Genomic DNA, 25720 nt, shown 5'->3' with positions numbered 1-25720 from the left:
CTTCGGTGGCACTTTAAACAAAGAAGCGCGATTCACATGTAGCCACAGCTAAGCTAGTTCTGCTTCTGTTTTGTTTTTTGTGTCTCTTGTGCCAGTTGTGCGCAGTTGAAGCGTACATATGCTTCCCAATTATCGCGTTTGAAGAAGAGATTTGTGCACACGTTGTTAGAAATTTATGCCGTATTTCATTGTTTTTTGTGCCTGCTATGTTTGTTGCTGGTTTCGGGTGTCTTGGGTGCATGCGCGCATTGTCCTGGTGCAGCAAAATTTTCCAATAAACGTTCACAGTTGTCATTAGCGCTTGGCCCGTATGTCTTATCTCACATTGTCCCGTCTATTGCACTTCACCGTACTCTAATATGCATCACCAACTGGCCCAAAGTTCTACTCTTCTGAACTTCTTACTGCTACTTCGCACTTGGCAAAGTATAACCGGCAGCCATACTGCGTACAATGTCTAGCTATATGGACTGGCAGTTCATGTCGTGGATTTATTCTGGCCTAATGGTATCACAGAAAGTAAACGAAGACAACGACAAACAGGGCACAAGCGCCTACTCTTAACTCTAGCTTTAATTAGAAAACCAATATCACAAATAACACGTGGTTATATTAAGTGCCGTCATTCATTGAAAAACAAATTCTTCATCCAATGTAACCGAAAATTAGCGACGCATTTGTCCTTTGCGTTGTGAATCTGCCAACTCTTAATTATCTTATGTACTCCATGGTTATAATTTCTGTTCAACGCAGAAGTTTAGGCCAGTTTGTGATAACAGAACTTGGACATCATAACAAGCGCGAAAGAACGCGGACACAAAGAAGAGACACATAGACTAGCGCCCGAGCAGTCGGTGTGCCTCTTTGGGTTCGTGTTCCTTTGTGCTTGTTATGATGTCCAAGTTCCATAATTTTGGGCTATAACGAGTTTTGTGGAACACAGAAATCAACCCACACTCTTTGCAGTACGTTGCAATGTGCGGATGCGAGTTGTTGGACACAAACAACTCGATTCACCCCAATCTCAAATTAATACAATGTCTGTCTACACACTGTAGGCATAAGAAGATGGCCATGGCCGACTGTACCGAACCCCCGTTGCACAGTCCACCGCCTCCTTCAAATTGTGCCACACGCAACAACCAAATTGTTCTCCTGGCTGCAGTATTTTTTCTCTAATCAGAGAAAATTTGTGTTCACAAGCTTCCTACAGAAAAACAAAAACAAAAAAATTTAACCCATAGGTCCCAGCTGCGCTATTGCCCATGAAAAAGCACAAAAGCATACGAAACACCTGCGACCATATTTTACTTGGCTCATCTCATTCATTATATTCCCTCATCATGCCTTTTTTGCTGTGGAAATCATTTTTTCAAAGGCCCTCGTTAGGACGGTTTTGTGCTGTGAAAAACAGGCAGAAGTAAAAAAATGAAGAAAGTTGGTTGTGGCTTGCGGCATAATACGCATCCGGCAAACTAGGCCACAGGTGTTACGTACAGTCTGCCGTCCTCAAAAGGTCGTGCCTACATTGGACAGATGGGATGCCGTATTAATGCGAGATTGAGGGGAGCATGAGTCATCTGTGTGAAACAACCTGCCCTCACGCATTGTGAAACAGTGTAGCAAATGTGGCTGCATTAGTGTGTTCAACAAAGCTCACACTGTAGCCACGCATCATGACCAGACAACATGCGAGGTAATATGTGGCTTCTGAAATTTAAAAAGAATGACAAATGCATCAGTCATGTATCAGCTGCACTGCACGAAACATTTTAATAGATAACATCACATCATGTCACCACTTGTTATTGTATGTACTGTTTCTTGATTATAAAGCTTGAGGCGAGAGCTGAGGCTTCTGTCGTATGTGTACATATCTTCGTTCGTTCAATTTTTTGTGGCGCCATTACACCATAATTGGTATAACCAAATGGCCACATCTGCTTTTGTCGCGTTATAGTGGTGCTCGCAAAGCGGGAAGACAATGCACATAATGCCATGCCATGCCAGCATGCCTACTCTTTGCACACGCAGCTGATTACCATAGAACAAGGAGAGCAGCTGTATATGTGCTCAGCTGTGCCGACAGCCATGTGCAGCGATGGCTGCGCTATAAAAGAAGACACGCACACCAATTACACCCCCCCCCCACCTGGGCCCCTCTCGGGGCCCCCTTAAAAGCTAAGTTTGTCATTTCTTGTTCCTGTTATAGGCTAGTGCAAACAAATGAATTTGCCTCATTCCCATTAAGACATTTTGTGCATTAGGTAGAAAATTTATGAAAGTATATATTTCATTACTTTTCACCTTTCTGTCGGAATATCTTACAAATGCATAAGCAGCACTTATTGCCTTGTTTCATCTAAGCTTTTTTTACATGCTGGAAGAAAGGCATACACTTAAAAAATAAGCTTGGTTGCAACGTGTGAAGAAATTGCGTCATGTCACATAAAGGCTTGCTGAAATCGAAATATAGTCGCGACTTCCCTCTGACTGACTTTATCTAACACACTGAAAAAGAAAATGACCTTTTAAACAACAGACATAAGAAAAAAGAAGAAACGCCACAGTACATGCACTAGAACTAAGCCAGAGACCGTATTAAGCTGATATGAGAAAAGACTTTCCACGAAAGAACACTTCACGGTTTCTTAAAATTCTTAGAACGATGGCTAGCAGCTGGCACCATGCTTTAAATCGAGAAGAAGTGAAGGTCTTAGGTTACTCCGTGTTATTTCTTGAACACCACAAATGTGCCCAGAAAAATCCGTCACGTATATATATGTGGCAAGGTGTGAACAAGAAATTCCCTTTAGTTGGCTGCATTGCTCCCTGCGATGAACATTCAGATAGAAAATTGTTAGCCCATTGTGCCTGTGCCCGCAAAAAAAAAACAAATGTGGTAGACTACATAACATGCACTTGGAAAAATCTTTCGTCCATGCTTTCTGGCAACCTGTGTCTGTATTGGCCTCGAGGACATACTGTGGCACCCATCTACTGGAATCTTTCCGTTGCATAGAAAACAACATTGTGTGATACCGGATACGCAGTGTTTGACCTCTCCGGAGGTTTAACAACATTTGCATGTGTGGGTTAACCACACATGCAACCAAGTGTTTGCATCTTTTAAACGATAACTACAGTGCAATAAAACACAAGGACGACACAAAAAAACGACCAGGACAAGTGCTGAACTCAACAGGTTTTATTGTAGCCAATTTCACACATATATATATGTACTATCCAACACAGACGCACATGCGTAGAAACACCACCACTTTATCTGAGAGTTGTACCGATGGCACGATAACACACCTCTCCCCTAGCCGGGAAATACTTCTGCTTCAACAATTTCTCGAGTGAATCACGATTTGCTCTTCATAATGACAGACGTATGTGCAGATCAGGTTAACAATCCTTACACGTTAAACAACGACTAGCCAGGAAACCTTGAAAGTGTTTCTTTCATGCGCGTTTTTCACATAGTTTGCATTCTGACTAACACCTAACCTAACGTTGACGCATCTACCAGTTTGGCCAACATACACCTTTCCGCATCTTACAGGGATTTTGTAGACTACACCTTCTGCACACTGAACTAAGGGTGGAGGGCGCCTATGCGTTGTGCCACAGACTTGCTCCTTTCTTACCTCTGGGTCGGTCATTGTGCAGAGATTGGACAGCCTGCTGGGTACGGTGAATACCAATTTTACGTCGTACCGCTAGGCCACCTTTTCCAGGTTCTGTGAAAGCTTGCGAACATATACACTCTCACCGCGTAGGCAGAAGGTAGCCTTTCTGTTTCTATGCATATGACGCTGAAGGCAAATAATGTATTTGAACTGTGTTTTTAACCATGCAATACTAGAGAGCACATTATTGCAATAATGTGATAGAGAACAATGATAATAATGTCACACAAAACAACCTAGTGAATATTTTTTAAACATGCACCAGGTTTTCATCGTTATGCTAATGCACGCTGTGCACCAAGCATTGTCGTTTTATTTTTTTATTTGTCACTAAGTAATTTGCATGATACATTTGTCCTGAAATACGTCATGTTGGGCTCCTTCAGTATCTTTATTTTCTTACTGGAACGCACATGCGTATATATGTGTTCTGTCCCATCAGTGGCGTAGCCAGAAATTTTGTTCGGGGGGAGGGGGGGGGGGTCTCAGGTTTCAGCGCCGCCTCCTCCTTATAGAATTTGTCGAGGGATCAAATACACGAATAATAACTGCATTGCCAATGTCATTGTATATTAGATGCTGCAAACTAAATATTGAACGCTGCGCACTGTCAAGCAAAATATGCATGTTTTCATAAAAGAATATACAAAAATTGTGGCAGAAATAACTGATATCAATGTTGCCGCGTTTTTTTCTATTGAATAAGTAAAGAAAATATCACACGAACTTTAGAACTATATCAGTTCGAAACCAGCAAAGCAGTGCATGCAGCTGATATGAAAAACGTAAAGGCCATGAAATGAATAAGTTGAGGACAAAGTTGAGTTGAGGACAGTTGATTATGTATAAATAATAAATATTTTGATGAATCTTTGTAATTCAAGAACCTTGTTTACATTTTTGCACATATGCAACGGCCAGGAAAAAAACCTCACTGACGTTGTCCCTCGTTGCAATACATTGCGCAGGAGCAGCTGTTACCCGTCGTGTATTGTAACTACACCGAGATTATACTCGCAACAGTGAGTACAAATAAAAAGTAGGAGTTCTGCAAAATATAAATTACAAATGGGAAGATAGAATGGAATATACAAATGCGAAGATACAATTCGCTGGAAACAAAGTTCACTGCATATATACACAAAACCTCGCAACAAGATATTCGAATATACGTCTAAGTCTCCAATAAATCTACGTATTTAAGGAAACGTTACTGCATATAATGCGTCAAACAAGACACGTAAACATGTTGTGAAGTCACAGATAGTAAAATTTGCGCACAGAAAGTAAACTTTGCGCAAAGAAAGACAGATGATCTAGGCAAGAACAAAACTATGATCGCTGAAATCGTGATATGCACTCGGGCCATGCGGCGGTGGCGACAGCGCCATGTGGGTAGAATAATAGAGGAATAATGCAGAAATCAGTACGAAAATGTGTAATTTAGCTGCGTGCACAGCAGCAACAATTATTCTGCACCCAAAATTAAAGGGGGGTATTGGTTCGTTTCAAAAAAGAAATAAAAGCAGGTAGCTAAAAAGGAAAGAAAGGACAAACGAAACCCACAGATAATATGACAAGTTGAACTACCCAATATCCGAGTGTGTTTTTGGCAAACACCACGTGGGCCGGGCTTCCAATGACAAGGTCGCTCAAAATTGGTTATTGATGTCCTCGTAATTTTCGTTTTCCCATGTTAGTTTTGATCATGATGCTAACTGCTAGAATAAACGGCTAAATATTCTGCGGTTTCAAAAGCTAACGAACAGTCATACGTTTTCATAATTACGAGCTTATGGACCTGAAGGAACAGAGCTTTTTTACTTGCATTAATTTTTTGCTGATTCGCTGTCTAAAGGACAAACTTCTGTCAGCGGAGAAGTTGAGCGAAGCGGTCAATGACTTCGGACACGTTGATGCCGACGTCTCTGTGGGTGTATAGAAGCGCCAGCCTAACCATGCGTTCCACAGACATTGTAGAGCGCAAGTAGTTTTTTTAGTGAACTCTTGTTAAAAAATATTCTCTCTGCGCTGGCAGTGGTCACTGGAAGGGTGACTAGAATCTGCAGCAGTTTGTACACATTTACATAGAACTTGCAGTCGCAATGAGAGAGGGCATCTATTCCGGTGCTAAAACCTAAAACACTCCCTCGATGTCGTTGGCATCCTTGTTTAGGTATCTTGCACAAACAGTAGGCTGTTCGATTCCAGCGATGTCCATCAGTTCCTCAGGAAGTATGGAGAAGCAGCCTGCTTTTGCAACTAGGCTTTCTTTGATAATTTCACCATAAGTTTCTATAATTTGGTTTTGTGCCTCTGGGCTTCAATACTGGGGCAAAATTCCGAATGGTTATTCAGATATGCGTCTCTAGAATCAGCTCGCATGCGAAGAAGCTCTCTGAAAATACCTGTATTTTAAGCGGGGGCTATGCCTAAATCCATAGGGCCACTGTCCCTGTGGCCACGGAGAGCCAGACCTTGTCGCCCGCAAAAAGAATTTCCTCAATAATAGGTCATTTACTTTCTTCTGTTTTCTCATATTTTACTTTGCCTGCCCTGGTCCAGCTGATCGATCACATTGGGCACGCTTCCTGAAAATGTTTGGAGAAAATTATCAACTTATACCTCACAGTCACGGTGATATTTAGTGTTTTTTGTGTGTGGAAGATGTCGAGCGCGTGCTTTCATTTCTGGAACGGCTTGGACACGAGGGCTCCAGTGCACGCATGTTGGCCCAAGTTTCTAAGAGCATTAACCCCATAAAGTTCCAGAATTGAAAATCTTTTAAAGCACGCCTTTGGAAATGTCAGTGCACCTTTCGCGTCAAAAGTTTGAGAACTTTATACCCAGAAAGTTTCGTAATTGAAATCGATTCGTTCCGTAGATTCCGCGGCCGCTACGAGATTCCGCAACGTGCCCGCTCGCTATCGAATAGCCGCTCAAAGTTTGTGCTCGGATGGGGCTCCTTGCGTTACGTGACTCAAGGTGCAAGGGCGTTGCCACAAAATCCATCCCAAGTTCGCAATGTTTGTGCCGAAATGCCTTTTCGAGCGTGGAAAAGACATTGTACACAAAATCCAGAATGATTCCCGGCGTCGGTGGTAGTTTTGGTCGGCGGTGCATGCCGGCACGAAAACATTTCGGGGGGGGGGGGGGGGGGGCTGGCTACCCCTCTTTGTCCCATGGAACAGGTGTCACAGCAATCCCTCTAACTGAAGCCACAAAACTAGCCATTGCAGGTAAAAGACACAGGGTAGCAAAAAAACTAGGTAAAAACATACCTATAGTCGGGTGCAACTTTAGAAGACAGGAGAGGCCCCGCCCAGTTGACCGAAGCGCAGCAGCCAATTCCTCCGCAACTAAAGAAATAATCCCGCTGAAAAGTTGTGACTGCTTCTAAAACGCGTATTTGTCGGTGTAAATAAGATTTGTGTATCTTGACGAGTGGTTTGGTAAAACAATCATGATGCAAATGGTGGGTACATACCATGATGTATGTACCCACCCCTTATGTAATACCCCTTCAATGGGGTCTTTAAGGTAATAAAATGACATGAAATGAAATGCAAATGGTACAGCACATGCCGGATCGCGAGAGAAAAATAACTCCATGCCTTCTACAACGCTGTGCGTCGTCTGCTACGGAGCAAGATCGACGGCACCGGGCATGTAATTATAAAGCAGTCGCTGTCTTAATAACATAAGATTCATGTATACTTTCTGTGTTTGCACAAGCTTATTTTTTTAATGTGTTAGGCTTATTTTTTAATTAATATTTTTTCTTTTTTTTCGTGGTTGTGAACCTGCGATCTTGTGAGTTCGCGCACGATCGCGCACATTCCGTGCCAGTTTTCCGCCATGGAGCCCAGCGAGGTGACATCCGAACCCGATCCTTTGTTGCCGAACGAGCCTTGTGTCGCCTCGATGACCACACCACCAAGGAGCCTCGGCAAGAACAAGAGCGGCCACATCCTGAACAGCAATTCACGCAACATGATCGTCCACTGCTACACGTTTTAGCGTAACAGGCAGCCTGAACGTAGCGTGGAGGACACGAACAAGTTTGTCGCCGACATGCTCGGTGTCAGCGAAAGGACTGTGTTCAGGGTGAGGGAGGAAATTAAAGCTTCGCATTTTTTGGGTGGCAAACTGACGACGCCCTCTCTAAAGCGCCCACGCAATGCGGAGAAAAAAAGACGCAGCGCGATGTTTGACAGCTTCACGTTGTGCGCGCTGATATCATGTGTGCACGATTTCTTTGGCCGCAACGATATACCGACGGTCGAGAAGGTAATTACCGAGTTCTCGGAGCGTATGGAACTCGGGGGTGTACTGTGCGTCGCCTGCTTGACGAGATCGGCTTCAAGCACGAAAAGAAGCCGCAACTCGCTGCTTATCGACCGGGATGACATCACCGATTGGCGGAATCGCTACCTCCGTGACGTGGAGCGCTACCGGGCGGAAAGCTGAAAGATCTTCTACCTGGACGAGACATGGGTGACGGCGGGACACACTCGGTCGATTGTGTGGACAGACATCGTGGTGCAGAAGCGCGGACGCCTGTTCGCTCGAGCAAATTGCCTGACGACGGGTCTAAAACAACCTCCTGGGAAAGGTTAGCGCCTGATCGTGACGCACATCGGCAGCGAGGATGGTTTGGTGGACGGCTGCTTGACGGTATTCAGAGGCCAAAAGACAGGCGACTACCACGAAGAAATGGACGGCAATGGCTTTGAGGGCTGGTTCAATAACGTTTTGCAGAAGTTGCCAGCTGGTAGCGTCATTGTTTTAGACAATGCACCTTACCATAGCCGGCGAGAAGAGAAATTGCCGACGACGGCCTGGAAGAAGGAAAAGATACAGGAGTGGCTCGCCAGCAAGAACATCACCTACGGTGAAAGGATGATAAAGAAGCAGTGCTGCTTGAGCTGGTGGCATCTATAAAGTCACGCTTTCTGAGCTACATCGTAGACAACACAGCTTTAAGGGCCGGTTGCATTGTACTCAGGCTCCCGCCGTACCACTGCGAATTTAATCCCATTGAGCTTGTGTGGGCTAAGGTCAGAAATGGCATCGCTGCGGACAACAGAGACTTCAAGCTGTCCATGGTCGACATCATCTTGAGGGAAAAATCAAGCAGGTAACGGCGGAAGACTGGAGTAAGAGCATTCAGCATGTGAAGGACTTGGAGTCAAAGTTCAGACTTGATACGTCTGGGAGGGAGCACATTCAACCAATCATCATCCAGCTGGGTGAAGATGACACTGAAGAAAGCGACTCCGACTGCGAGCTGTCTGGCATTGAGCCCCTCCAAGAAGCATAAAGGCTTCTTATTAACGAAAGAACAGCCCTTATTAGGGCTACCAAAATTTTGCCTTAGGGTTCGCAACAGCCAACCATCCATTCCGGGACCTCTCAAATAAATAAGCAGTTCCATTTATGGCATACTCCTTATAATAGAAGCTCAATTCTGATAAGCAACGTCCTGCACACATTGTGCTCGATTTAAGAAGTGGCATAGAAACACATTTAAATGCTAGCATATCTGAATTGAAACACTATTGTTAACCCTGATTATCGTTGGCGGGCTCAAAATGCTCATTCGGGCTGCCACCGTCTAGTTTGACGCGCCCCATAGTGGAATAGCAGTAGTCGGAGCACGCTTTATGGCTCCGTTAGCAGTCTGCACTGAAAATTGAAGTGCTGTCAAGCCAATTTTCAATTTATCACCCTGAATCGAGCAAGTAATGCGAATGCAAGCACAATTATTAACGTGATTAACTTTGCTAGCATTTTTTGTCATATTTACGTACCGGAAAAATGCTCAGCAAAGTTGAACGTGTTTTCACTTTTTTCATTACAAGCCGTAGGCACAGTGACGGACAGATTCTGACAGTGATATTGGGGAAGTAATAAATGGTAAAAGTTGCAAAAACTCTTACAGCACTGCTTTGCTGGCCTCCATTCACTAGAAAACTGTTTGTAATGATGAAAACGTCAAGACAGGAAATGCACAATGTTACTGCACAATGTTATATATGTGTACCACCTCATGTGACGGGCAGCAAAACCATCTGCTTATTAAGACTGAATGCAACAACATAGCAAGGTGCTGTTTCACAATATGTCACCTTTACATGTGCACTTCTGGCAAGCTACCCTATGCACTGATGCATAAACACATTAAAAGGGGTAAGAGACGAAGTAACTGTGCAAGCCACGTGATGCTTTTAATATTTTCTATCTGTCGATGTTTCTGTTGTCACAGATGATAGAACTTTTATTGGTGCAAGTTGGTTAATCACGTTGCGGCAATAGCACAAGAAGCAAGGTCAGAATAGTAGGAGAAAACAAAGCAAGGTGGCAGACTGAGGAGGCAAGGTAGACAAGAGAGAATAGCTTTAATGACATCGAAGAGACCAGCCCTGCTATTCACAGGACTTGGTGTTTTGAATGAGACCAGTTAATGAAATTGTAAAGAAAGGCGTGGCTGCAGCATGCTTACAAGAAGAAATGCAAAGATAAAAGGATAGAAATAGGAATAAATACATACACGCACGGAAGAACTCACATATTCACACACATGAACACAAATGCGAGCGCGAAAACTAAGATCTAAAATAAAAAAGGGCAAAATAACAAATTTACACAGACAAGAAAACACGCACACACATTTAACGCAGACGCAAGTAGAACTATTAGGAGTCAGTTCACAAGCAGCTGTGCCTACTTTGTCGTACTTTTTTTTTTAATGTGCATATTAGCTCCGTTGCCTTCACTGTCATAGGAATTTTTTAGTAGCGACACATCACGACAAAGCGCAAAGCTGTGTTGTGGGAAAGCAAGTCGAGCGCTGGCAGCACAGCTTATGCGGGATTGTGTCACATCAGGCTTTCTACAGCTGGCGCGTGCACTGAGCGAAGAGTTCTAAGCCACACAGCGACGCGAATTTATGCCAAGCTCCCTTGTAACGGCACCAGTGTATCAGGGGTGCTATGCAGGAGGCGCCGAGTTTCTCGTTCGCACGAGTTTTACCAGAGTTTGCTCGATGGCAGTCAGTGAACGGAAATAGCAAGGAACGTGCAAAAACAACAGGCAAAACGAAATGTCGAGATAAAGCCGCGTATGACAACATGAGCGCACCCTGCGCGGCACAATGCTTCCGCGCTTCAAGCACAGAAGACTCCGCAACAAAACGCGCCAGCGCCGCGTGTTGTTATCAACGTATTATCGCAATTTAGCAACACCGTCACTGTCCCGCTGTCTATCTGCACACTTGTTGTGAGCCGTTTGCCACGCCTTTCTCGGGCGCTTCAAGGGCGTGCCTCCTCTATCGGGCATTATCTGTCTACCCTCCTTCGAATGCGATCGGGGCGCATACGGTGCATTCTTGCACCTACACTTTCCCTCAATCGAAATACTTTAAAGTACAACAGATAACATAACGAACATTTTATTTCTTAAAGTATCAGTTGTTCGTTTTGAATGATATAAATTTGGGATGAGAAACGGAGATCAAGCGAATTATTAAATTTTGCACTTTTTGCCGCGAGTGGCGACAGTGAGGTGAAAGCTTACAGGCGGATACATTCTAGAGGGTCGCACGCACGAGGGAGTTCATACGGTGAGCAGTCGCCAGGAGCGCTGCAGCGCTATGTTCGATTAGGTGAGTCATGACAATGAACTGTCCATTCCCCGTCTATTGGGGGAATTGCAACGCAGCGCTGCGGCATGACTGTTCACCGCAGGTGTTTCATTGACGCTTTACCAACTGAAACGACACTCTAGCCATAGAGACGGGAGCAGCGGCTGTATCCTGTCGCTTCGAAATGGCTGTGCGGTATTCTAGGGTCCGTAGTGACGCCGCACAGTGAAAATGCGCCAGTTTATCTGCGTGCGCGAAGCCTCCGCGATGCATTGCGATGAAGCGAGTGCTGCCCAGCGACACAATACATTGCTTGTTTCGCTTGCCCAGTGAAGGTGCCTCCGTGTGCATGTACGCAGAATTTGAGCGTTTTGTTCACTCCAATGTGCTTGCCGATTGCCTCTGCTGCTGAGCTAACAGCGATCACAGATAGATATCGCAACGACAGCGCTGCAGTCGCATTTTGCCGGGTGAGGGCTCTTGTGTGGAGTTAGGAAATTAGACTTCGAACACATGAAGGTGTTGCAACTGTTTAGTGTGCCGCTCTTCTGATGAAGAAATGTCATCGCACTGGGTATAGAAAAGCAAGCGTTTCTCGACGCTAACCGCGTTTGCGACGCTGCGGCTCTGATACATCACCGATGACAGAGCAGCCATCTCAAACGACAGCTGCGATACGTTGTCGTTGGAAAACACTACGCACTCCTCAACATCGTCGTCCACCACGGCGCATCGACGCCTTGCAAGCAGTTACAGTGGCGTGCCGATAATTATTTCCTATGCGCTACATCACCACAATGCAAGCAATGAAACAGTGTTGTGGGGTCATGACAGCGCAAGAAGATATATGCATAAGCCAGCGAAAGTCGACTCTTTGTTTTTGATTGTGGTGCTCAGTACATCACCGATAACAGTGTCTTTTGCGTGTGTTATTTCGGCGGTCAAGATTGTTGATGCCTCTCCGTTCCGCACCACGTTGCCGAAAAATAAGTTTGGCGTGGCCCAAACGTGCTGGGCGCGCGCACAAGTTACATGCCTCGGGTGGGGCGTGACCTATGGTTTTGATTGACAAGCGAACTCGTGCGAAACTCGTACATCGCGAAAACCCCCTCGAGTTGAACTCGGGAACATAGCGGCGGCAGCAGCAGCCTGTGTCATCGCATCCAGCGGCAGCAAGCGTCAATATGACCGTCTGGACCCGTTCACCTACATGACCGACGTAGAGTTTCAGCGTCATTTTTGCCTTTCCAAAACTTCAGTGCGCTGACTGTGTGACGAGTTAGGCGAAGGCCGTCGTCTTCGCCTATGCTTTCCGAGCACAGACTGGTGTGACTAGGCTGCGGAGGAAAAGTTCGTGCGATCGTTTCGGCTCTCTCCGGCTTCAAGCGCTGTTTGTCCACCGCGCCGCAGCCCCAGGCCAGGTCCGGCGGCGTCATCGGAGTACTGGGGCACCTGCGAGCACCTGGGGTTCAACCTGGACCAACCAACCTGCGAAGTCGAAGTCGTCACATTATATAGGAAGACTCAGAATGGACGCCGGGCTGGCTTCCGGTGAAACAGGTGCCGAAAGCAGATTTCGCAGTTACACGGTACCGCTGCATGGCACGAGCAGAGAGGTGAAGGAACTTACTTCGCCAAAACGGACCGCCTCAGCCGTCCGAACGACCACCTCTCCAGGTGGCAAATTATTTGGCTCACGTACTACGTGAGCAAAAGCATAAACATATGGCTGTTGAAGGAGATGACCGGTGACATGTTTCCTCTATCGGAACACGCCATCGCAGACTGGAGGAACTACACCCGTGAGGTTGCAAGGGACGAGCTGCTGGCGCGACCTCCACTCAGTGGCCCCGGGAAGATAGCGCAAATTGACGAGTGCCTTCTTCGCGGCGAACAAAAGTACAATGGAGGCCGCCTAATGACGGGCGACAACGTCCCGCCGAGCCGACAAAATTGCGGCGGTGTTAAAGATGGTGGCCCGTGGTTCTTTGGCATGTTCTGCGCGACCAAAGGGGTGCTGCGACTTTTCAAGGTCGACCGATGAAAGGCGGCGACATTGGGCGCCATTATTTCAGCCAATGTTCAACCGGGGACCATTAATATTGATGAATTGGCCGCATACGACTGTATCCCAAATTTAGTGCATGCTAATGGGGCTATGCATCAATCTGCATTAGGAGACAGTCAACCACAGCGTGAACTTTGTGGACCCCATCACGGGCGTTCACACACAAAGAATAGAAAGTTATTGTAAAAAAATGTGAAATGCCACCTCGTCAGCGGTGGGTACACGGCAACTGCACCGATGCTGGAGTCCCACCTGAGATGGATGTGGTGGCACTCAACGGCCACGTGCGCTGCAAAGACCCTTGCATTTGTTAGAAGCCACGGATCGCTCGGGCTACCCGGTATAAAAATTATTTCTTTCCTGCGGTTGTTAGAAGCCATCGCTCGGCGCTATCCAGTATGAAGGTGCATCATAAAGTAAAAGAAAATAAAGCGTATATTTCTGACCCTTGTATGAGTGCTTACACGGTAAGCGCGCGGCAAACCACTTCTGCGCTAGCCGACGCTCACTTCGTCTCGCAGCCTTACTTTGGCGCGAGCAACGAGCGATCTGTTTAAAGCCTAGTGTGAAAACCGGGCGCACACCAATCTGTGCTCGGAAATGCTAGCGCAAGCACGTAGCGAGCCGCGCCAATCCAATCCAGAGGAAAAAAAAAGAGGGCGAGCGTCCCCTCGAAACGTATTAAACTACGAATTCGTCTAATACGCATTCAGTGTACACCTTGTAATCTTTAAAATGCTTTTAACCCACGTTAATGTGACTAATATTATTGTACTGAATGTATTTATTTCATAACTTGCTTGTGCCTGTAATGCACTCGGTGGAACGACAAACAAGTGAAAGAAGGCACGACCATGCACCGACCGTATCATCACGTGAGCCCCAGTTTGTCGACCACCCATAGACAACGCCCAAGGGATGATAGCCACCCAGAGGGAATCTAGATAAACCAATGAAACTGGAGGCGTGCCGACGGACAAACTTTGACTTGTTACCATTAGTTCTTTTCATCTTGGGGCGTCGCCAGAGCTCGCGAAGATCCTGAGTTTCGCCAAACTCGGCGCATCCTGCATAGCACCCGTCATAATTTTATATTAGCATTGAGGCTGACATTAGGGAAACAAACACTGCTTCCAAACGCCTGACCGTTAACAATCCAATGACATTCGCTCAAGCAGCACGTGTTAGTCGCGATTGTTAGCATTGGTGGAAAGCAATCAATCGACGGTGCTACACAACACTCGAACGACGCTGCTAGACGCTCGGCTATCTTATCACACTGCTGCCAACGATCGGTCGTTTGCACGCTGAGCTGGCAGCAACGAATCTTTGCGTTGGAGGTTGCTTTCGCAAATCGTTTCTGTCGAGAAACTCGCTGATTGGTTTCATCCGCGCACGCTTTTCTCATTTATCCTGATAATGGTTTTGCTCCATCACTTCACTACGCCCGACGAGAAACGCAGGGGCACGGTACAGCGGTGAGCACTGTTATGATGAACACGCGAGCGCGTGGCCGACGGCACTATCAGCGCCGCGTAACAGCCATCGTTGGAAACATTGCACATGCGCAGCATGTGCTTTGCGAAACACTCTTTCCACCGCGCGCATCACGTCATCGATACGCTTGTTCGTCGTCCGCTAGCCGCATTTTTTGTTCGCTGAGCTGATACCTTCTGCATTTCAAGGTCCATCTGGATTGAAGATTGGCGCGTGAAGGAAAAAAGTGAGTGTAAGAGGGATAATTATTTAACTTTTTATTCAAGAAAATTGCACTTTTGCAATTCAAGTTAAACAAGACCATGAGAACAAATATAAAAACATGAGCAAATCTAATAGCGAGTCATGTGACCACTTACAGCAACGACTGCAGCTATTCTGGACGGTAACGAGTCGTAAAGTGATCGAACATATTCCCGATCGGCTTTCAGCCTTTCCCACTCGTTGCTGACTTGCGCCCACAACTGGTCCGAAGTCGCGGAATAAAGGGGCTTCCTTGCCAAAGAAGCTTTCAGACGGCCCCACACGTTTTCTATCACATTCAGGTCCGCTCCTTTCGGAGGCCATTCCAGTAGCTGCATGTGCTGCTCCGCCTGGAACTCCTTGACAGCCCGCGCCGTGTGTATCGGTGACCGGTCCTGTTGGAACAGGTAATCACCGTCTGGGAATAAACTGCTCGCATATGGCAACAGCACATTGTTCAAAATGTTGCAGTATTGTTCCGACGATAAGTGTCCACGTATACGTTGCAGGGGCCCTAAACCATATCTTGAAACAGCACCCCACACGTTCACACTCGATCTCCCACTGGCAGAAACACCTTGCACGTTGTCCGGGTCGTTCCTGCGTGGCATTGTGACGTTAACTAAAACAATTGCTTTTCAAAGCAGGAAGTTTGCCTCACCGTGTGCCTGGTAGTCTCCAAACACGCAATCTTTGGTCTTGTCGCGTCGAAAACGTCGACTCATCCGAAAAGATGACGCGACCCCACTCTTCTGATGTCCATGCTTCGTGCAGCTCAGCGAACTGCCGTCGTGCGTCCTTGTTTGCCGCCGTTAGTAGTGGCTTCTGCGCTGCGACGCGACTGCGAAGGCCCGCAGTACGCAGGCGACGTCGAACAGTGGTGTCCGAAACGTCCAAATCCAAGTCCTCGCGTATTGCTGGGGCTGGCAAGAAAGGGTTACGAACAGCAGCTGCAACTATGAGGGCGTCTTCATCGTCTGTGGTAGCTTTAGGGCGGGGCGCGCGGGGTGCATCCTGAATGCGACCTTCATACTTGTAGGCTTGAATTATCCTGTTCACAGTCTTCAGGGGCCTATTAACTAAAGCGCCAATATACCGCTGGGAATAACCTTTCAGGGAAAGATCGACAATTGAGCGCCGTTCATCATCGGGAACCCTAGCCATAATACGATCTGGCGACAGAATGAACGGCTGCGAAAGATGTTTGGTTGTTTTATATACGGCGTTGCATGCACAACAACTTTTAAGGGAACGAATAGACACGCCTCCATAGATATACAAGTTTTTTTGTCTTGTTCTGTTCAAGCACAGATGTATAAAGAAATCTTAAAATGCAGGATGCATGGGCTTAGAAAACAAAAATGCGGCTAGCAGACGACGAACAAGTGCATTCATGACGTCATGCGCGCGGTGGAACAATTATTTCGCGGAAGGCGTGATGCGCATGCGCAATGTTTCCAGTGATGACCGTAACGGGGCGCTGACAGTGCCGTCGGCCACGCGCTCGCGTGTTCACCCTAACAGTGCTCACCGCTGTACACAAGCACACCCGCCGCTCACAGTAGGTACCAGACTTTGGCGAACTCTCCTAGGCGTAACTTCACTTAGGAGCAAAACAAAACACCACGGAACCAGCACGCACGATGTTTGTTTGCAGGGTATGTCGCCTGCGGGATCCTGTTTCCACACGAAGCGCAGCGCAACGCAGCGTCACCGATGTTCGCTGCAATGTTTCTTCACCGGCTCACGGTTTAGAACAAACGCACGCGGCACAAATTGTGCATCGTAAGCTCACAATAATATTTCTGGCATGACAGACCACCACAAACAATTCGAATTCACTCTGACGAAGGGAGACGCACAGAGCTGACACGACTCGGCCCAGTTCTAAGCGAGGGCGGCCATGTTAGGCATGTTCTCCGTGGGCGGGGACACCGGCCGTCCGACTAATGACGTCACCTGAAGTGCGCGCCTATTGGTAAAGGCTCGTGTGCATCCGCCTTTGAGGGGCAAATGTCGCTGCCTTCTAAAGTTGTATCCGACTATAGGCTTCTGTTACTGAAAATTGGAACTGCTGTAAGGCTGTCTGATGTCCGGCTATGAAGCTGCTTCATCCTCACAGCTGGCAATGAAATGGCTGCAGTATTGAAACACAAGTGAAAAATTTGACAAAGCGATATCACATAGAGCACGCAACAGCTGGCCGCAAGTTAATATTGGATTACTTCCGCTGCTACGCTGAGTTTTCTATGTTGTTCAGCTTACATTATAGGTAAACTAAGCTTGCCAAAATTTTATATTTTAACAGGCTTTGCTCTTTACAACTAAAGCCGTTACCCAACTCATGCACCTATGATGATGATGATGTAAACTTTAATTTTCGAGACGGTGTTCCCGAGCGTTCGAGCTGTGGATCACTCTAGGTGGGAGGGTCCCTCATTCCAGGAATCCTCTGGCCGCGATAGCATCCCGGGCTCTGGCGACAAGACGTCGTTGTTCGTCCAGGGCCGGGGTGGAGATCTTGGCCTCCCACGTCTTGGCGAGGAGGTTCACGTCTTCAGACGTTGTATGTTTAGTAACGGCGTCTTCGGGGCGCCACGGGCACTCTAGTAGCAAATGCGCCAGAGTGTCTGGCACGGCGCAGATCGGGCAGTTGTATGTGTGTAGTGTCGGGTGGATGCGATGCATGAGGATCCCATGGGTGTACGTATTGCTCTGCAGTCTTCGGAATGCGGTGCTTTCCTCTTTCGTCAGTTTTGGATGAGGTGGCGGGTACACCCTGCGTCCCAATCGGTAGTGTTGGAGGATGGCTTTATACGTGGGGGGTATTGTCTCCGTTTCCGTTGCGTCACCAGGCGGTCGGGGGTCTCGCGAGGCGTCGAAAGAGGCCCGGTTGACGTGGTCGCGGGCCGCGGCGTGTGCCGCTTCGTTTCCCTCGAGCCCCTCGTGCCCTGGTACCCACGTGACGCAGGTGTAAGGGAGCGGAGTGCTTCTTTTCTGCTGAATTTTGACTGCTTCCACCGATATTCGGCCTCTCGTGTAATTGCGCACTGCGGATTGGGAGTCCGTGAAGACTGCGACCGCGTTCGTGCTCGTGGTGGTGGCGAGGGCGATCGCCGCTTCTTCCGCTGTCTCCGAGTTCCGCACCCTGACTGTGGCGGATGCCAGTTCTTTGCCTCTCGAGTCAACCACACTCAGGGCGTAAGCGGTTTTTCCCGGGTATTTGGACGCATCTACGTAGCGAGCATCTGGATCGTGCTTGTGGCGTCTTCGGATGGCGTCGACTCGAGCGAGCCGGCGTCCCCGATGATGCTCGGGATGCATGTTGCGCGGTAGTTTGCCGATGCTCAGGGATTCTCTTAAGCATGGCGGTATCTTGACCTTGCGGTCCGCGTCGGAGATGTAGCGTTCTGCGTAGCCGAGGCGCGGAAGGACCGATCTGCCCGTCGGCGTGAGCTTCAGCCTCTCGAGTTGGTTGGTTTTCTGGGCTTCCACCAGCTCTTGCCAGGTGTTATGAGCACCCATTTTGAGAAGTCGGGTGGTAGATGCCACAGGTGGTAGACCCATGGCGAGCTTCGTAGCTTTGCGGATGATGACATTGAGCTTGTCGACTTCGCAATTCTTGAGAGCCAGGTACGGGGTGGCGTACGTTATTCTGCTTGTCAGTAGAGCTTGAACGACTCTCAGGGTGTCTTGCTCCTTGAGACCACTGCGTCGATTAGCTACTCTCCTTACGAGGTGTGTGAGTTGGGAGATTGTGCGTTGGAGCCGTGGGAGCGTGGCGACTCCTGATCCATTTCGGTGGAGGTGCAAGCCGAGTACTCGAAGCGAGGCGACCTTCGGTATTTGGATCCCGTTGAGCGTGACGCATGGGTCTGGAGCTTCGTAGATGGGAGGTCTACCCCTCGTGCGTGCCTTGAGTACGAGTAGCTCCGATTTCTCAGGTGCGCAGTGGAGGCCGCAGCTATCAAGGTAGTGCTCGATAACATCAACCGCTTCTTGAAGGCAACGTTCTTGCTCTCCGGTGCTCGTTCCTCGCGTCCAGAGCGTGATGTCGTCCGCGTAGAAGGCGTGACGCAGGCCTGGGATGTTTTTGAGAAGCCGGGGGAGCTTGAGGAGTGCCACGTTGAATAGGAGGGGCGACACGACGGAGCCTTGCGGCGTTCCCCTGTTCGGCAGCTTGAATTCCTTACTGCGTAAGTTGGATATCCCCACCGTGGCCGTCCGGCCGGTGAGGAAGTTACGGACATAGCCGTAGGTCTTTGAACCGCAGGCGGTCTCCTCGAGGTTTTGTAGTATCGCTTTGTGGCTGACATTGTCAAATGCGCCCTTCACTACGATGGCAAGGACGCACGACTTGTTATTCTTGCTGAGGTGGTCAATGAGGTCATCCTTTAGGAGAAGAAAGACGTCTTGCGTAGAAAGAAGCTGGCGGAAGCCGAACATAGTGTCTGGATAGTGCCCATTGTCTTCGAGGTGCGATGTGAGCTGGTCGTGGACCATATGCTCAAACAGCTTACCAACGCACGAAGTGAGAGAGATTGGTCTCAGGTTCTCGAGAGCTGTGGGCTTGTTGGGCTTTGGTATCATGAGCACTTCCGAGTGCTTCCACGCGGCCGGCAGCTCTCCTTTGTCCCAGCACTCGTTGTAATACCGGAGGAGAGCCGTCAAGGCCTGTTGGGGCAGCTGTCGTAGGTGCTTGTTCACTATTCTGTCCTTGCCTGGGCTCGTGTTTCTCGTGAGCTTGGAGATGGCTGCTTGGAGCTCTGCTGGTGTGAAGGGCCGGTCCAAGTCAGCGTTGGGTCTGCCTTCATATTCTTTGAGTGGCGGGGTTGTCGCTGGTAGGGAGGGACCGCAGAGCTTGTTGCATAGTTCGCGGAGTAGGTCTTCCTCCGAGCCGTCGTAGTTGTGTACTAATCGACGGATGTGTTGCCGTTGCTGCGTCTTGGTGGGACCTTCGTCGAGGAGAGCGCGCAGCAGGTGCCACGTTTTCTTGGTACTGAGCGTGCCCTGAAGCTTATCGCAGAAGGCGCGCCAGTTGTGTCTCGCTAGCTGTTCAGCATACTCCTGCGACTGTTCTGTCAATAGGGCGATTCTTTTCTTGAGTTGCGTGTTGAGTTTCTGCCTCTTCCATCTCTTGAGTAGGGCCCTTCTGGCCTCCCAGAGGTGGAGTAGGTGAGTGCCTATGGCGGGGTGATCGTCATCAAGTTGGATGATTTTTGTGAACCGTTCGGCGGTATCCAGGATCTGTTTGAGCCAGGCGTCGATGTCCGATATGGTAGTTTGATCGTCGAGCTCGGTTCTGAAGGCATTCCATTCCGTTATTCTTGCCGTGCCAGTCCTGGCCGGTCGACGTGCGTGCTCGATGTCGAGTTGAATGATGTGGTCGTCACTACCAAGAGTGTCTGGGAGACAGGTCAGGATCGCGTTCTTCACATCCCGCGTAAAGGTAAGGTCGGGGTTGGTGTCTCTTGAGACGCTGTTTCCGACTCTCGTAGGCTGGAGCGAATCGTTCCACAACGTGAGGCCGTGTTGCTGAGCGGCGTCGTGGACTCTCGCGCCTTTCTTCGTAGTGGTGGCATAGCCCCAGGCCGTGTGCGGGGCGTTAAAGTCCCCTACGACTACGAGCCGGTGTCCTCTTGTGCGTTTTCGGAGTTCGCGGATGAAGCGATCGTAGTCCGCGAGCTGGTCTCGCGGTGGGCTGTATACGTTAGCCACGTAGAGGCTTTGATGCGACTTGCGGTCGGGTATGATTTCCACTATAGTGTTCTCAATCGTGGTGTCTTCTATCCTGTGTTCTTGGGCCGTAATTGTCTTCTTGAGAAGTATGGCGGTTCTTGTGGTTATGGTGAGGGTGTTGTATCCTGGAAGCCTAACTTTTTTGGTGTTGGTCTCTTGGAGGGCGATGATGTCTGGTTGATTTGTCTTTAGATATTCTTGTAGATTTGCTAAGCGGGGTCTGTAGGATCTACAGTTCCAGTGCCAGATGCGGAAAGTCGATTGCGAAATGGGAGTTTTGCAGTTAGAGTTTGCCATCCACAGGAGCCCCAGGTGCGTTAACGTGCTCCCGTTCAAGAGAGTTCGAACGGGAAGGCGTCTTGCTGTGTGGCCGTCGTTTCTTCCTTCCGTGCCCTTCCTCAAGTTCCGCGTGGCTCATGTAGTTGTTCTTGACATGGGATATGAAATTAGTGAGCTGGGATTTCATCTCATTGATTTGGGCTGTATGTGTGTCCATGGTGTGGCTGAGTGTCGTGAACTTGTTGCCGATTTGAGTATGAATTGGCTGCAATTTCGCTTGTAAGATTGCTTCGAGCTTGGACTCAACTATCACTGTGAGCTTCGATTCAATTAGAGCCTCGAGTTTCGTTTCGATGACGTGTACAATCTTCTCCTCCACGACAGCTTCAACTTCTTGTTTCGTCAGGTTCTTGGCTTGTTGTTTAATTAGTTGCTGTTCTTGGCATAATTGAGTGAGCTTCTCGATGTTGTCATTCTGCTTGTGTATAATTTCTTCTCGTTCTTGGCATAGTTGTGTGAGCTTGTCGATGACGGCGCCTTGGCTTTGGATCTGGTCGCGAAGGCTTTGCAGCGCCTTCTGCTGATTTCGAACAATGTTCTCCAGAGCCCTGAGCGCCGCGGTGTCTGCAGTCGAGAAATCCGAAGTGCTCGTGTTGTGAGAGTAACCCCGTGCCGCAGCAGCATAGTTGACTCGTTGAACGGAGCGCGTTCGGGATCTCGTGCCAGACTTGGACCTCGATGGTACGACAGACCTAGACCTAGACCTAGACTTGCTTCGGCCGGCATGGAGTCGCGGTGCACTGCCCGAGCTTGTGGACGGGTTCTCTAGCTTGGGGAATTCGTCATCGCTGCTTAAATTCCAATGGCTGTCTCAGACTTTTGCCTTGTTAAGTTGTTGTTGTCTCACTTGGTAAGGTGGTGGGTTGGGTCTTAGCTTCTTCTTGCACTCCTTTCCAGCGGTCTCGTGTGCTTCTTGGCATATTTTGCACTTGGGTAGGCATTCGTGATCCTCGAGTACTGCGTCTTGTCCGCACTTGTAGCAGAAGTGTTTTCTGGGACTGGGGCAGATGTCTTGCCTATGTCCAATGGCACCACACGTCCGGCAGTACTGCACGGACTTTCGATAGGGCTTACAGCGATAGTCCCCACTTTGGTAGGTGATGTAGTACGGGACGTGTGGCCCGTCGAAAGTGATGACGGCCGTGGAAGATCGACCGAGCATGCGTGCACCGAGAACTGTGTATCTCGAATCGACTCTGAGGCCAGCTACGATTTCGGCACTACTGGTACCTGGCAGGAGACCGTAGATGACGCCTCTGCTTACGTCGTCGGGATGTCTCACGTGGGGGTTCACTTTGAAGAAGGTGCCGCCTAACTGGATGGTCGTTATGCTTTTGAGCTTGGTTGCACGTTCAGTGTCGGCGGTACTCGCAATGATGACGTTTTCTACCCTCTGCGTCTGAACTCGAACGTTATCGTGGAAATCCTGTTGCGTGAGGCCGCTGGATCTTCCGATGGCGTGGGTAACTGTGGTTAGGTTCCATTTTGATAAGTCGAGTCCCACTTGTGGCCTGTAGACAATCTTGAAGTCGTCGGTTGGGAAAGGTGGCATCTTCTGGTTGCGTTGCTTTGACAGTTGCGGTGTGGGCTTAGGGTCTTGTTTCGGCATTTCGTTTTGCGATTTTATGGGTTCCGATGCTTGTTTTCTCTTGCGTCCGACTTGCAGCCATTCAATGTGTTGGTTTTCGATTGTTTTAGCGCTGTTAGCATCGTAGGGCCGTGCCGATGTCGTTGCGGAATTCGCGTCCGTCCCATCGGTTTGCATTCTTGTCGGTTCTCTTGTAGCTGGGTAGCCATCTGTTTTCCTCGAAAGTGCAGGCGGCGGAGACCAGGTGGTGTTTTCCTCGACGCTTTCTCATGCACCTATGCACTTAAGCAATGGAATGTTTACTCATCACCTAAACTGAATGGCTTCTAAGACAAATTATTTCAGTCAAGAGGCTGCATAATAAATGAGTGTCACTGACATTGAATAGCAAGGTAGTCTCTTTTTACAGTAGACAATGGCGTACCCAAAGCACATTTTTCTCAGATTCGGTTGGTCAGCCAGCCATTTTTTTACCAGCAGCTGGAATGGTGTTAATAATACTCGTGCCCGGTAGGATCACACTGTCAAGTGTGATACGATCCTGAGTTGGCCCTCATCAGGCCAACGCTGGCCTGATGAGGAGCACCGCTAGCGGCATTGCAGGTGTCGCATATTCATGTTGCAGGAGACGAGACCGCGGTTTCTCACGGTCGATAATACCGAAGGAAAACCATTTGCGTTTGTAGCTTGAAGTTTAGTGCCTGATCCGCTAATACCGATGTATCCACGCCAGCATTGTATGCACGCAGCTGCACAACAGGAGTGCTTGTGCGCGCAATGATCATGCCAGCAGCAGAAGGCAGAACGCAGTCCCGGCTCCGCTGCTGAGCGGATTCACCTAAGCATGATGGTTGTCCACTTGGCTTCGTCGTCTTTGCAGGCAAATTCACTGCACGTAGGTCCCTTCGCTGGATACGTTCGTGCATCCGCGATATCTTTCGGTGGCAATGAAGGAAAGCTAAGGGAACGGAGCTTCTGTATATGTATTTACCGCGCCAAGTAGTGCAGCAACTTGGCAGCGGTTTTGGTTTCTCGTACAGCCGCCTAATTGACGCTGCTTCCCTGGGCGACGTTGCCGCATTTGCCCAGTCTCGGAAAGGCAAAGCCACTAAATTAGCCACTTTTAGCATTCAGTGCTGTGTTTATTTTCTTATTCTACTGTTGTAAATAAGGTATTTATGCTTCCCTTCCCCAGCCTAAATTATGACGCGTATGAAAGATGCAGGACGTTTTTCAGGAACGCTGACGCTTGTGCAAACTTCGCCTCCGTAGCTTTCCCTTGATTGCCGCAGAAAGTTGTCCGCGAGTAGCTCGTCACACCACAAGTCAGTCAAGGCACTACTGAACATTTTGCGTTCGAGTGGCCTATTAAAGAGACTGTAGATCTCACGGACGTTCCCCACCTCCTGTATTTTTTGTGTGCCTTTGCATTATCTCTGCAATATTTCTGTCTTTCATTTCCCCTTCTGCCAGCGCAGGGTAACAAACCTGATTTTCCGGTTAAGCTCCTTGCCTTTCCTACCACGTTTCTCGCTCTCTCTGTATCCGCGAATAGCCTGTCATGTGCATGCCATGCTTGTGTTGTCGATACCAGTAAGACAGCAGCGACGCAGCAAAGGCCGGTTAAGCACAAGGCCGGTGCACGACGCAAGGGAGCCTACATGCAACGCTGTAACCAGCGTAGTGATTTTGACGTCACCACTTTTGTCACGCCAGGCTTGGCAATGGAAATTTTGGTCCAAAGAGCATGATGTCATATAAACCAGAGTGCACAGGCCTGCTATCTAGGAGGCGCTGGTATGGTGGCTAGAGTGGTAGGTGTGCCGACCTAGCGTAGTTCACCACTTCTCCGCATCATGACGCAGAAGTGGCGCTGCGGACAGTATAACGGTTCAGCTGCGCGCAACGTCGGCTGCGCTGTGTAGAAAATCACCGTGTTTGATAGTATCGCTTCCTGTGATTTTAACGTTGAAGTACGCGTTATAATGCCGTTCTGAGCAGTGTAGGCCAAGCCAGAATGAGGAATTTGTTGTTGTCTTGTCAGAAAAAACAAAATGCTGAAGTCAGTTTTGTAGCTTGGCGATTGGCAATATTTATTTGTATAAAAATGGCTCTCCAGGCCTGGGAGTAAAGACGTAGATGCATTTTTCCATGCATAAAATAATACTGCAGTGGTTTTATACGGTATCTGGAAACGTGTTTACTCGATACTTAGCGAGTTCTATTGTTTCAATTTCAAAAAATCCACCATTGTGTTTTATTGCTTGGCATGGTAGCATTTATGTATGGCTTTACTGCTTTGGCACGGCAGCTTTTTGTCGGCTTCCACAAGGAGGGAGCTGACTTCTGCACATTTAATTAACAGTCGTTGCACCACCGTTTCCTGGACAGAAACATTTGTTGCACATATGATCACACGCTTCCAGGAGGATGACTTTAGTGAGCGTGATGCTGTTTCCGTTTTTCACGCTAACGGAAAACGCGGCAGCCGTTATACCTTACACTGAACACTGTGTCCAGCGGCCCTGAGGCGGGTCACACGAGCTGACGATCTCAGCAAGCGTAAGGGTAGAAAACTAAAAGTTGTTGTCATTTACACGGGCTCCATTGACATCTCGTCCCTGAGATCTCTCCGAATTTTCAGGACAGCTTGCTGCATGGCTTAATCACCTGACGGCGTGATCGCAATTCCAAAGAATTATTCGTTTTCCTATTTTGGGGTATCAATTTAGAGACGTAGGCAGTTGATGACACTCCATCGTTGGTGAGCCGTGGATGTTCCCAAGCTTGGAATCAGGTCAAGCTCTCCGTTGACCACATGGGTGAAATCGCGCTGAATGAAATGTTCTTGAAAATGTCGCTAGCACACAATCCGCCTTTTGCATAGCGCTGTGGCGCCACCTTAG

The sequence above is a fragment of the Dermacentor silvarum genome, chromosome 3 (assembly GCF_013339745.2).
Source record: "Dermacentor silvarum isolate Dsil-2018 chromosome 3, BIME_Dsil_1.4, whole genome shotgun sequence".
NCBI lineage: Eukaryota > Metazoa > Arthropoda > Arachnida > Ixodida > Ixodidae > Dermacentor > Dermacentor silvarum.
Note: the sequence above shows the minus strand (reverse complement) of the source record.